The sequence below is a fragment of the Pinus tabuliformis genome, chromosome 4_2 (genome assembly GCF_031772625.1).
Source record: "Pinus tabuliformis cultivar Carrire ecotype Pingquan chromosome 4_2, CPIR1, whole genome shotgun sequence".
NCBI classification, from domain to species: domain Eukaryota; kingdom Viridiplantae; phylum Streptophyta; class Pinopsida; order Pinales; family Pinaceae; genus Pinus; species Pinus tabuliformis.
Genome location: NC_142304.1, coordinates 663,743,428 through 663,757,355, shown reverse-complemented (window position 1 = coordinate 663,757,355; position 13,928 = coordinate 663,743,428). Strand labels below are relative to the sequence as shown.

The window sequence follows — 13,928 nt, the reverse complement described above, 5'->3', positions numbered from 1 at the left end:
TCTGCAAGGTTGTAATGGGATGGCCTATCTTGGAGAAATTTTGGATAATCTCCTGTAATATCTTGCCAGTCCCATGAATGAATCTAATTTCATCCATGTTATTTGGAGTTGGCCAATCCATTATGGCTTTGATCTTCTCAGAGTCAATTGATATTCCTTCCTTGAAACGATATCCCCCAAATAATGTATCTATGATTGGAAGAAGTCACACTTGCTAAGCTTTGCATAGAGCTTATGCACTCTCAATGATTATAACACTGCAGCCAAAAGTTTCTCATGTTCTTCTTTTCCTTGAATACACCAAGATATCATCAACAAATACAATGACAAACTTGTCCAAATAAGAGGACATAACACACTATTCATCAGGCACATGAACGTGGTAGGGGCATTGGTAAGCCCAAAGGGTCCATATCTTGTTATGAAAGTAGTTTTTTTGATGTCTTCCTCCTTTATTATTACTTGATGGTATCCTAGCCTCAAGTCAATTTTGGATAAAACTTTTTCTCCCCTCATTGATCAAAGAGATCATCAACCCTTGGTAATGGTACCTATTTCTTGATGGTCACCTTATTAAGCTACCTGTAATCAATGCATAATCTGAGGGTTCCATCTTTACAAACAATATTGATGCTCCCCATGGGGACACACTAGGCCTTATGTAACCTTTGTCAAGAATTTCCTTTAGCTACAATTTCAGCTCAACCAATTCTGGTGTGCTTATCCTATATGGAGCCTTAAGCGCTGGTGCTACTCCAAGTACCAGCTCAATAGAGAAATCTATCTCTTTGTGAGGAGGTAATGTAGGAACCTCCAATGGAAAGACATTTGCGTACTACTGAAAAACAAGGTACTTTTTTTAGCAATTTAGCTTCTTCATCTTCTGTTTCTCTATTAGTTTCCTCATTTTTGGAAACATAAACAACAAATAACATGCATCCTTTTATGCTATTGTGTTTGACTTGCATAGTCGTGATTAACCTCACTGAAATGGGTTTTCAATTGCTTTTTCATAGAAATCTACCTTGGTTTGGTGTAAGTACAACCAATCCATGCCCAATAATATGTCATACACACCAATGTCAACACATTCAAGGGGGATTTTGTGGCATGCCACTGAGCTCAAATGCACAATACTTTACCCAATGGTTGATTTTTCTTTTTGTCCCAATTGCTAATTGAACCAACCAAGGTTCTTCATGCAACTCCTTGCCCAAACCACATTTCTCAACAAGCTTTAGGTTGACATATCTATAATTAGAACCAAAATCAATTAAAATCTAAATGACTTGTTCTTGTAGCTTACCTTCCATCTCAATGATGGATGCCTAGTGATCTGCTTGGTGGTTGTCCACTGCTGCATAAATTCTTGGCATACTCTGAGCTACTTCACCCATCGTGCTCGCATCTTGAGCACTGTAAATCTTTGGCCCAACACCTTGCAGATGTGGACAATGTCTCCTCCTGTGGTTCCCACCACAAGTCCAACACTTGAGAAACTTTCGAACTTTGAACTTGGGTTGTGTTAACGTTGGTTGCTGCACATTTTCTTATTAGTAACATTGGCTTTCTTCTGAAATTGTCTTGTATGAGATGGGTGCTTAGATTCTTTCCTTTCTGAGTTTTTCTTGGGCCAATTATTTTTATGTCCAGTGTTGCTTTTAGTCTGCTAATTACTTTTAATATCAGGCATGCGTTTTGCTTGCTAATAGCAATGTGCTAGCTTCTTGATATCATCTTTCAGGGTTTGGGGTTCTAGCAACTCAATTTTATCCTTGAATGCCATAGGAAATCCACTGACAAAACTCTGAATTTTGGCTTTTTCATCCTTGAGATATGACACATACCTCAACAGTTCTAGAAACTTGGTGACATACTCATCACTAGTTAACTGACGCATTCTGATTTCATAGAACTCTTTTGCCTTACTATCATAATAACGTTCAAACAAGTATTTCTCTCTGAAGAGCTTCTCAAACTCATGCCAGGAAAATTCTTTCTCAACAATGGCTCTAACGTTCTTCAAGTCCTCCCACCATATGTCGACTTTTCTTTTTAAGTTGTAGGTGGCGACTCTAGCTTTGATATTCTCGGAATAGTCATTATTCTGAAAAAAAATCTTCATTCCCAGCAACCAAGCTTCTGCTTTGTCTACTTTCTTCATATCTCCATCAAATGTGGGTGGCTTAGCCTTCTTAAATTCTTCAAGCATATGACCCTTTTCTTTGCTTTTTGAAAGATGACGATGGTGATGGTGAGAATGGTGGTGCATCTTGACAACAAAACTTGATGGTTTGCTAGAATAATGCACTTGCGTGCTCGTTCCTCCCCTTGGAGTGCTTAAAGGCTTAGCTCTTGACATTGTGTCCTCACTTCCTTGTCTGTGCCTCTTTCTGGACCTGCCACCGTCTTCTCCGTTGTGTTTTTTTTTACTCATGAAGACTTTTCCTGTCTCCACGACTGGCCCTCAACTCAGATTTCATTTGTCTTTGCCAATCCGAGGGACTTTGCAGGATGACTGCATTGATCTTTTCTTTCCTTTCTTGGGCTCTTACTAGCCTCTCATTTTCGGCCTTAAATCTTCTCACCTCAACCCTCAGGCTTCTTAGGGTCTCCATCTAGCCTGGGGAGTGATTCCCTTCCCCTTGGCCAACTGATCTCTCTTCTTCATTAACTCTGACCCCATCACTTCCATGTTGTGATTGATCGGAATTGTGTACGACCATTCCAATACTCATTGTTGTATTTCCTTTGCTTTATGATTCTTGTCTTGTGCTGTCAACCACACACACTGTTAGATTTTCGTGTAATAATCAAACAAAATACCATGATGATCATTAACCTTGCATTCATGGAGCTATCATGGAGAATTTTGTTGTGACAGGATAATCATGTTAGCATGCTAACCATATTTAATAATTTATGTGCATAAGCTATGGCCGCTAAAATCTAACGACTTCCACTCTCTGCATGAGCTAGCGCCTTCCGAGTGGGTCCTACTGAACACGTCACCTTGCTCACCCTCTCCCAACACTTGCAATTATCCGGACACCTCATATCTTACTGTGACAATTTATCCCGTTGGGAACACAAAGTCGGGCTGACCTGGATGTGGGTCCTTCCTCCACCAATGAGAGCTTTAGCAAGTTGTGTGTATGGCCACGTAGCCGACCCATGTCACCCCCATTCGGTCCCTTTTGGGCACTACCAAAAGCGCCCCTTTTACTTCCCGTCGGGTTTCACTTACTAGGCTTACATGGATGGTGGGGCTGTATGGCCTCTTCTCCATTGGTTTGCCACAACCAACTCCCTACTGCCACTGTGACCACTCCCACATCATCCCACTCGCCTCCATCCCAATGCTTTACAATTGACTCTCACTTAAATCTTCCAGGGTGAACTTCGTTGGGCTAACTCGACAAGTGGGCCAATCTCCGACCAATAGCACTACGGTGACGGTGCGGGCCCAACTACGTAAACTCTTTGCATCATCTCTCCAGGCATTACCGACGTTTTCACTTTGCACCTTCTCTTCATGCTTCCAGGTTGGGCATTCGGGCCTATGTGGTTGTGGGTCTACCATTCCAGCCAATAACAATCCCACCAGGCGCACTTCATAGTGTCACATCATCTCACTTCTTTTCACCTGGATTTTCTTTGTTTACGCCCTTAGAAATATTTTGGGATAAGATCTTCGGGTTCTATCTACGGGCCATGTCGGTTTGGTGGACCACACCCTTGCATGACCCTTGCTCCTAATTGGGACATGTAGTGGCACTGCTGCCTCATCCCACTCTCTTCTGCCTACACCTTATGCGAGTGCTCCAAGGAAACCTAACATAATGACCTGTCATGTAGGTCCTCCATCCCCAACCAATAACATAACAGTCGGGGTTGCTTGGCTGCCAGCGTGGCTCGACTGTTGCTATCCCGGTTAGCCATTTTTTCCTCCTGTAACAATCTTCTAGGGTATTCCTTCCGAGCCATGTCAACACTTTCGCAACTAATCGCGTTAGAGGAGAATCGAGCTACACCAATGGGAAGCCTCTGTGGCTACCGTTCTGATCAGGGAAAGGATAATGTTACCCAACCCTTTTTTATAAGTTCATGGCACGATCCTTCTGCACTGTGATAGGATTTATCTTTCTCTTTGCCATGGCTCGATTAAGGGATATCGACCCTGCCTTATGCTATGAATTAGAAGGGGATCTCCGCGATTGCCCCAAGGGCAAGCTTTGTTGCTACACAGACCTCCTCAAGTCAGCCTTATTGACCATGACTTTGTCTCATAGGTCTCACAGATCTTCAGATCAACGTCAAGGCTTTATGTTGACACCAATGGTTTATTAAGGCGTTCCATGGCGCTACTCCTCCTGAGCTTGGGCGAATCTAACTTCAAAGAGCTTGGTCTGCATACATTCCCCGTTCTTGGACAGGGAATCCCACGCATGGCAGCGTAGGCGCTCCGACGTCCATTACCTACCACGGGCTTGGCGTCGGCTCCTAAGAGGTTTCCACCTCAGCCACCACATGCCGATAGTAATAGAATCGATGTTGAGCCTATAAGTATCTCCATGGCATTATACAAAACTCTCGGTGCCTCACTGGTGGCACTAGGATGCCAACGAAAGACATCTAACCTACTAAGAATGCAAGGTTGAAGCCATTTAGGTAAAGTTGATGGTCTCATCTGGCCCCAAGGGAAAAACCCTCAATGCTCACACAATGCCTACCACACCGCAAAGCAACTTGTAACTTAGGCAAATAAATGGATGTAAGTGAATGTAGACCCTGCTGAGCAAAAGGTCTTCAATGTAACTATTTCATATTAATAAAGGACTTTGAGTCCACTGTTTCAAGTTTTATTCCAAGTTCTTATGGCTTTGTTGTGGCCTGCAAAATGGCCTTATGTTCCCCTATCATTCATTTATGTGTTGTTCTCATTACAGTTAAGCATTTCATTCGGCTTAAGGTTCAACTCAATGTTATCGTTTGTTCTTATTATCATATGGTTTATTACACATTTGTGCATCTACTGTTTTGTGATCGACACCAACTAGTTATTCGCACAACATCTTATTTCCAGTTCAGAAGCTCTTGCTTAACTTATTTAACAATATCATTCATTTCAGAGAAACAACACAAACACACATATATGTATATTTAGCATGACCATCAATATCGTATCTGCATAAAAATGCATCCACATATTCATATATAAACAACACAAATACAACCCTGATGGGTAGCCTAGTTGGTTGAAGCCCTCTTCCATTGGCCATCTGTCATAAGGCATAGGTTCAATTTTCCTTGGGCCCATCAGGGTCAAACTATGCTGAAGAAAGTAGACTTAAGTCAAGTCCCACTAGCACAACCAATTGAGGATGGGCCTCGTTAGCAAGGCGACCCAGGATCAAACCTCACGGGGGTGGTTGTACCTTGTGCTAGGGGGAGAGACATGCTAACAAATCCAGCCAGCTTAAGGTTGGTGTGGCCCAGGTCGGCTGCGATCCTTGACTTTAATGGATTAGATGCCCCTGGATCGCGACTCCTCAAGCCACAGGTCAAGCCTAAAGGATCACAGACAACTTGATAAAAAAAAAATACAAATACAGTTCCATAATACATAACTATCACAATTAAGAATGCATCATGGTTCATTAACTAATAAACAAGTACTAGCAGATATTTATCTTTAAACTTGCAGGGCAATTGAGTCTGGGACAAGGAATCTCCACCCAACCATAGACAATTGTAGCCACACTTACTTGCAGTGTCACCCTCGAGCCAGATTCCAGAGTCTAAGGGGGATGCTTGCTTAAGGGGTTAAAACACTAGTTGCCAACTGAAATAGAGACTCCAGAAGATCTCCTTCCTCAATCCCACTAGCTGACCAATGCTTCCTGCGACAACATAGGAAGTCTAGAGGTGCGCCACCTCACCTCCAAGAGCTCACGCAAGGATTCACCCCCTCTAAGGAGTCCAAAATTCACTCTTACAATGATGCAGTAACCACAAGTCATCAATTAGATCTTCCTTTGATGCTGCTTCAGGATGGCCTCTTCCCAAGCTGTTACAGGGCTCCAGAGTCTACTATCTCAACCCACAACCTCCAGGGGACCCAAGCTGTTACAGGGCTCCAGAGATTCCATCCCAACCCACAGCCTCCAGGGACCCAAGCTGTTATAGGGCTCCAAAGACCTCTGTCTCAACCCACAACCTCCAGGGACCCCAAGTTGTTACAGGGCTCCAAAGTCTAGCAACTCAACCCACAACCTCCAAGGAACCAAAGAACCAATCCCCTTCTCTTCTCTTCTCTTCTCTTCAGAGTTGTCTACCAATTGTTCTCGCTAGATGCTCTAAATATTCTCTGCCTTCTCTATCTGCCTCTTGCATGCCTGCGAATGCTTCTAGCCCTCCTCAAATAAATCCTCCTATTGTCTTTTCCTCTTTCTCTTGCATTTGTTGTTGTGTCCTTGTTGACCTGCAATGCACAATCTCTCTATTGGACTGCTTGTCCTCTTTTCTTGTTGTTGTTTCTCAAGCAACATGGGCCTGCGTACTTTCTCTTGCAACCCATTTAATTCAAGAACTAGTATCTTAAATTCCTGCACCAACTAATTTTTAATGGTTGTCCTGCAATTCAGGTTTCTACACAAGAAACCACATCATCCCTAGTAAACAATCCTCCTCCCTATCTCTGGAATCTGTGTCCCTTTGACTCAACCCCCTTTTTCAAATTTCACATATAGCAAAATATTTACAATGTGTTTTATGAGAGGGCCATGGTTGGGGTTGTTATAAAGGAGATGATCTTATATATCACATTATAGAGAGCTATGGGGCGGAAACCATTAGCTTCCTTAGACTAGTTTGTTTTGGGTATTAAGGTCAAGAATGTAGCATTCATACCTAACCATACCTGCTTAGCAGAACGCTATTCCTCCATAGCCGCATGCACCTCGTTCCTGACAAAGGGCCAACACGCCTTAAAGTTTGGGCCCAGGGCTTTATCGTGGGGCATCTCCTTGACAACTTCCTCCACCTCTTGTAAAGATATTTCTCGTATGAGAGTCACATTTTGCTCCAGGGTAATCAATTTAGGAATGTGTTCCATGATCCTGTTTATAGCTTCCATTCGATCTTCTTGTTCCTTTGTTAATAACTGTTGATAAAAAGATATCAGTTCCTCCTCAATATCTTTGTGCTCCACCAATCTTGTGCCTTGCTGGGAGTATAGGGAGTATATGTGATTGTGATGTTAATGCTTCACTAGGGCCTTGTGAAAAAAGCAAGTGTTCTTCTCACCCTCATGAAGCCACTGAATGTGAGATTTCTACCTCCAATACGTTTCCTCTTGCTTCTGGCGGGCTTCCATATCCTGCAGGACCCGACTTTCTTCTTCAGCTAATGCTTCCATTCACTCCTGCTTAATTATTGTCGCTTGTATATTTTCCATTTGGCCTTCCAGTTTACGTTTTTCTTGAAAAATATCCCCAAATTCCTCTCGATTCCACCGTTTGATGCACAACTTCAATTATTTTCTTCTAGTTTGAGCTGCAAAGAGTGCATCTGATTCTGCCCCTGGATGTGAATTTCCTTCCACCACTCTTCAACCTTGGGAGAAAGTCTTAGCATTGGAGCCAAAAGCGTTCAAATCGAAATGGCCGATCTTGAGGGACCGCTTGATGTTGACTTCTAACTGAATGGGCCAGTGATCAGACCCCAAACTCGATAAGGTTTTTACTTCGATGAATGAGTCTCCGACCATCAATGTTTTAAAACTCCGACTCCGGTTCGGAAATGGCCGAGGGTCGGCTTCGACTCTAGCTCCGACTCGATATCGACTCAGCTGATTTGATTTCGATGAATAGTTCATTATAAAAAATACATTAAATATTTATTTTTTTATAAAAAAACATAATTTTAAAGATTTTCATTCATGTTTCCAAAATAAAGCTTTAGAATATAGGGAGAAGAAAACATATGATCAAAGTATGCTCATGAATATATCCATTATATCAAATTTCAAAATGGCACCCAGTGCACTGTCCAACACATACATGAATGATGATATAGAGATCAAAACAAGAACACATAACCAAGGAGGCTAGAAATGGCCTCTACAACAAAAGTAAACTGTGAAACATCACTAGTCACCAGTACAACTAGCTACTACTAGAGGAGCCAACATCATCTGGCTTAGACTTTGAATCAGAGTCAGACAGGGAAATCCATGGCATCTCATCATCATCATCATCATCATCATCATCATCTCCAACTGCAACTGTAGAAGTGGTAGCACTAGCAAGCTGCACAGTAGCTGCACGTTGAGATAGACGAGATATGTGCTTCCGTCGTGGATGAGTAGAGGAAGCACCTGCAACTGGAGGACTTGGGGCTGGGCCTGAGGTTGGTATAAGTGTATCTACATTCAATTGAACATTTTTTTCAACTAATGCCTCCGTTTGTAAATCCAAATCAAGACTAACCATATAGCTACTGTGATAAAACATATACATAACCAACATAATAAAAACAAAAATACCATGAATACATCAACCATAGAATCCACATATAAACCAATACATTTACACATGAAAAACCAAGGAATGAATTTTTCATTAATGAATGTAGAAACCAACCAGAGATGGGACTACAACGTTCCACCCGACCATAGATTGGCTAAGCCAAATCTCTCTTCAGCCAATCACCCCCCGTGTCATATTCCAAGCATGAATATGGGACTCATAACCAACCGAAAAGAACCAAACGAGCATGAATTCTATTGGAGTTCTCTACCTACACTGTGAGGAATTTTAGTGCCTCCTAGCCTCTCAGGCTTTACTGTAATCCATAGTCTGATCTAGGGATCACTAGACCCTACACCGAGACCCACTCTCCAGGCTTTACCGTACATCCCATCCCGGGACTACTAGGCCCAACAGAGAGCAATCCACCTCTTGGCTTTACCGTATATCTTGCCATTCACTAGCAAGGATTCCTAGGCCCACCGAGGCACACAATCCTGGCTTTACCGCAACCCACAGTCTGGCTCAAGGGTTACTAGGCCAGTGGATTTACCGTGATCCATAGTCCGGTTCAAGGACCACTAGGCCATGTGTTTGTCATTTTGGAGATCCACCCCACTCAGCTTCGAATCCATCTGATAATCCAGCTCAACCGAAGTATGAGAACCCATCTCATCAAGGCTATTCAGAAATGACAAGGCTAGGCTGAAAACCTTGTCACACCTGGCAAAACCCATGCCATGACAAAAAACAACCACATGCAATACCATGCATGTCAAATCTAGCAAGGAAATCACACATGCAAATTAGTACTTGCAAAAAATCCCGCTCTAGCTGCTTGATCATGCTCTTCCTTGCTTGCTCCTTCCTTCTTCTTGTCTTCATCGCCTTTCTTGATCTAATGCTAAAGTGCACCAAGAAAACTCTAAGTGTCCAAGAGAGAGAGAGAATAATGAGAGAGCTCCAAAACTGAACTGAAAAAAGGTACCAATTGATCCTCAGAAGCCTTTTTATCAATTAGGCATCTATTTTCTTCATTTTCCATTATTTTCCATCAATTTCCTCCTCACATGCAACCTGTGACCTTTCCCCTTCTTTTTCTCCTAATTTCAATTATTTTAATAAATAATTGTGCCAAAAAAGTCGTTTTCTCTTTCCAAAGCCTTAGCCATTGCCTTTGCCAATTTCGTTAGTTGTAATAAACCAAATGAGCACCCCCTAGGATGTTTTGCCCAACATTCAACTTGGAATAAGTGTCCATCAATCGTGGTTATTATTTTTAACTTTTATTACACGGAATTTACACCAACACTGTTACATACGGGATGCAAGTCTTGCTTTGAAACAAAGATGACATGTACGGTGGCATTTGTTTGTGATGTTCTACTTATTGATGTTTTTGTCATTTATCAATTGAGAGGAGAGAAAGGGAACATGGAACAATAGAGACATGGAAATTGATATTGTGTAAGGAAACATAATGTCTACACTAGTTATACAATATGCCTTTTTCTTGTATAAGGCTCTAAATATGTTACAACAATCACTGCTCTTTATCGAATGCTTTTAAAATTTGAGGGTTATACTTTCCCTTAGGATGCCTTAGTTTCTTCCTTGTCATTATTTACTAATTGGTATTTTCTTTTTGTTTTTATTACATTTTAACTTTCACATGCATTTATTTTCTAATTATACTGTCAATATCTCCAACGCTAGATTAAAATTCAATAGTTCTTATTCTATGGTATCATTAAATAAATTTCAAATCAACATCTTTAAAAAATGTGTTTATCATTATGCATTCATTGATTGATATATTCCTCCCCATGTTTAATAAATGTGTTTTATATGTTTGTATTTTTCCTTTCTTTCTTTCAGTTTTTTCTTCCAATTTTTTTTTGTAATTAAAGAGATAAAATACTTTTAAAAAGACCACTATTACCATGTTACTTTTTGCCAAAAATTAAAATTAACAATTATACTTTGTTACTTATTTTGTGAGAATTTTTTGCCCTTTTGTGTTTCTATTAACAAATACCTAGTAAAATTTCAAGTGGAATAATAATTTCTCAACTTTTGCATTTTATTTAAAAATAAATATTCCAATCTTTTGCACTTTATAACTTTTAGTTATATCTAAAATGACCATATTAATAAATGTGGTTAATATAGTGGATAAGTGCCATTCCACTCCCAACATGTAGAGAACCTTGATTGAACCTACAACAATCCATTTGAACCTAAATCAAAATGAGTAATTCCCTAAAGAGCAAAGTCTAGTAGAGAAAATGAAGGTACAACAAACTGCTTTGATTCAGCTTCTCATTACATAGCAAAAGTAAATATGAAAATATAAATATAGATTTAGAAATATAAAAAAAACTATTATTAAAAAATCAATTAATTAAAGTAAAAAAGACACAGTAATTTATGAACATCATTAATTTTTAATTATAATATTGAAATTTATAATAAAAAAATAATTAATTTACAACTTTTTAATAAATAAATATTGGTTAATAACCAGTCATAAATCATTAATTTTTAATTATAATATTGAAATTTATAATTAAAAAAAAATTAATTTACAACTTTTTAATAAATAAATATTCGTTAATAACAAGTCATAAGGATTTGCAAGAATAAGAAGAAAATGAAACTAACCTCCAAAACAATTACAATAAAATGAATCAAACAATAACTTATTTCACTGCAATAGAATAGATCAAACAATAACCATTAATATTGAAATTTACATCAAACAATAACCATTAATATGGAAATTTCACCTTTTACATGTCCATGCATATCCATATGAGAAAATTAAGATTCAAAGGCTAATTTGATTCTCTCTCAATTTGTGAACAATACACTCTCAATTGGTTATTAAACAAGTAGCTCGTAAGTCAGTAACTGTGTAATTTTTAAGCGAATCCACGATGCAATCGAGAAAATCATACTATGTTTCATGACAAATAATAAGGTTCCACCATGATAAGATTCTGCTACGGGAATGATGCCATCTCTACCTATGCCGTTAGATGGGACCTGGAAAACCAAAATAAAAACCGGTAACCAAGGACACTGGAATCCCTTCTTGGCTCTGAAACTTTTGGAAGGGAAAAGGGGAAGAATCCAAGACTTAAACTAAGATCGTTGTTTTTTATTTTCCCCGTCATAGAAAATGGAGAAAGAGGAACTACTGTGTGAGTATTTTTGTTCCGATGGGCTTGTGGGTCAAGAAGAGAATAAAATGGGTATATATGAAATGTCTGATAAGGATCTCTCAGAGAATCACATGTCGTCCAGGACTGTAGATGGATTGGTATTAAATGAAGAGACCAGAAACCATTCTTTGAATGATAAAAAACAGGGATTAAGGAGAGAAAAACCCATTATTGCGGAGGATGATCATGGTGGCGAGCTGGATTTTATCAGGAGAGAATTTGGGCACCATGAACAGGGCGTATCTCGGATAAATAATGGAAGTTTTGGGACCTGCCCTGCTTCGGTTTTAGATTCACAGGCCAAGTGGGCACGGTTGTGGTTGCAGCAGCCTGATAGTTTTTATTTTGGGCCTTTACAGGAGGGGTTATTGCAATCTCGCAAGACAGTAGCCGAATTAATCAATGCTGCACATGTTGATGAAGTTTCCCTCGTGGACAATGCCACCACTGCAGTGGCAATTGTGCTCCAACAGGTTGCTTGGGCATTCATGGAGAATAGTTTTCAAAAGGGTGATGCCATACTGATGCTTCATTATGCCTATGGAGCCGTGAAGAAGGCAATCCAGGCTTATGCAGGCCGGGCTGGAGCGTGGATCATTGAGGTTGAGTTGCCATTCCCGGTGCGATCCAATGAAGAAATCATAGAGAAGTTCAGGGCAGCAGTGGACTGTGGCAAGCGAGATGGCGGTAAAATCAGATTGGCAGTCATAGACCATGTAAGTTCCATGCCCTCTGTTCTTGTTCCTGTAAAAGAGCTGATTGGAATATGCAGGGATGAAGGGGTAGATCAAGTTTTTGTAGATGGCGCTCATGCTATTGGGAATGTAGATATTGATATGCAAGATATTGGCGCTGATTTCTACACTAGCAACCTCCACAAATGGTTTTTCTGCCCTCCCTCTGTTGCATTTCTTCATTGCCGACGCACATTTCATCCTATTATGCATCACCCAATTGTTTCTCATGAATTTGGAAATGGATTACCAGCAGAGTCTGGTTGGGTTGGTACTAGAGACTACAGTGCGCAGCTTTGTGTGCCTTCTGCTTTAGAGTTCACTAAAAAATTCAAGGGTGGTATTGATGCTATCAGGCAGAAGAACCACGAGAATGTAGTTGCTATGGGGGAAATGCTAGCTGAGGCCTGGGGAACTGATTTGGGAACATCTCCAGAATTATGCGCGTCTATGGCGATGGTTGCTTTACCAAATAGTTTGGAGGTTTCATCAGACCTGGACGCCTTAAAGTTAAGGTCTCGTCTAAGAATGGAGTTTTCTGTAGAGGTTCCAATTTATTACAGGGCACCGAAGGCAGACTTCCATTCAAATATAGAACCGAGTTTCAAAGCTTATGCAAGAATCTCTCATCAAATTTACAATACTTTGGATGACTATTTGAAGTTGAAAGCTGCTATACTTCAGATTGTAGCAGAGGTGTCTAAAGCAAAGGAAAATGTTTGCTCGTAAAAGCAGTAAGTTCAGTTAGTCTGAAAATGGATAGGCTATTTTTAAAAGTTTGTTTCCACTGCACTCTCTGTACATGGTGATGGAGCATTCAGTAGTAAAGAGAGGAGGGTAAAACAACCAATGAATGGGTTTTATAGATGATTAATTAAGAGACTGTAAATATGCAAATGGATGCTATTGCTTCAACTTTTGCATTTACAACAAAGATGTCTTAATGGGCTTTAAAGATGATTGATTTAGAGAATGTAAATATGCCAATGGATGATATTGTTTCAACTTTTATATTTACAGCAAAGTTGCCTGAAACGGCAGAAATGTGACTTTCTAAACATTTTTCCAACTTTTCTATGCTTTAGAAAAAATTGAAAACCAAAAACTAGAAAACCTTTTCCATTTTAAATAATATACAGCCTGCGTGGTCCTAATGGTTAAGAGGATGTGTTTCTTCCTAAAAAGTCACAAGTTCAAATTCATTGACTTTCGTAGTCAAATTGCTGTGTAGAGGTGGATCCTTTCCCACAAAAGAAGAGAGTCTCATTCGTGAATTTGATGTCTAACTTGGCCTTGACCTTAAAATTATATTATTTTTTTTGTCGGTCAAAATATTTTCATTAATTCTTCAAAAAGATACAGCATATAATCCTGAAACTCCCCACCACATCCTTGTTCATCATCTTCGCTTGGTCGGCCCAATCCCCAGGCTGGCC

The 13,928-nt window shown here is 40.0% G+C and overlaps 1 pseudogene; it reads left to right on the top strand.

Moving 5' to 3' along the window:
• The first annotated feature begins 11,413 nt into the window (after positions 1-11,413).
• LOC149171156 (putative L-cysteine desulfhydrase 1 pseudogene) lies at positions 11,414-13,552 on the top strand (annotated as a pseudogene).
• The last annotated feature ends 376 nt before the right edge of the window (positions 13,553-13,928 follow it).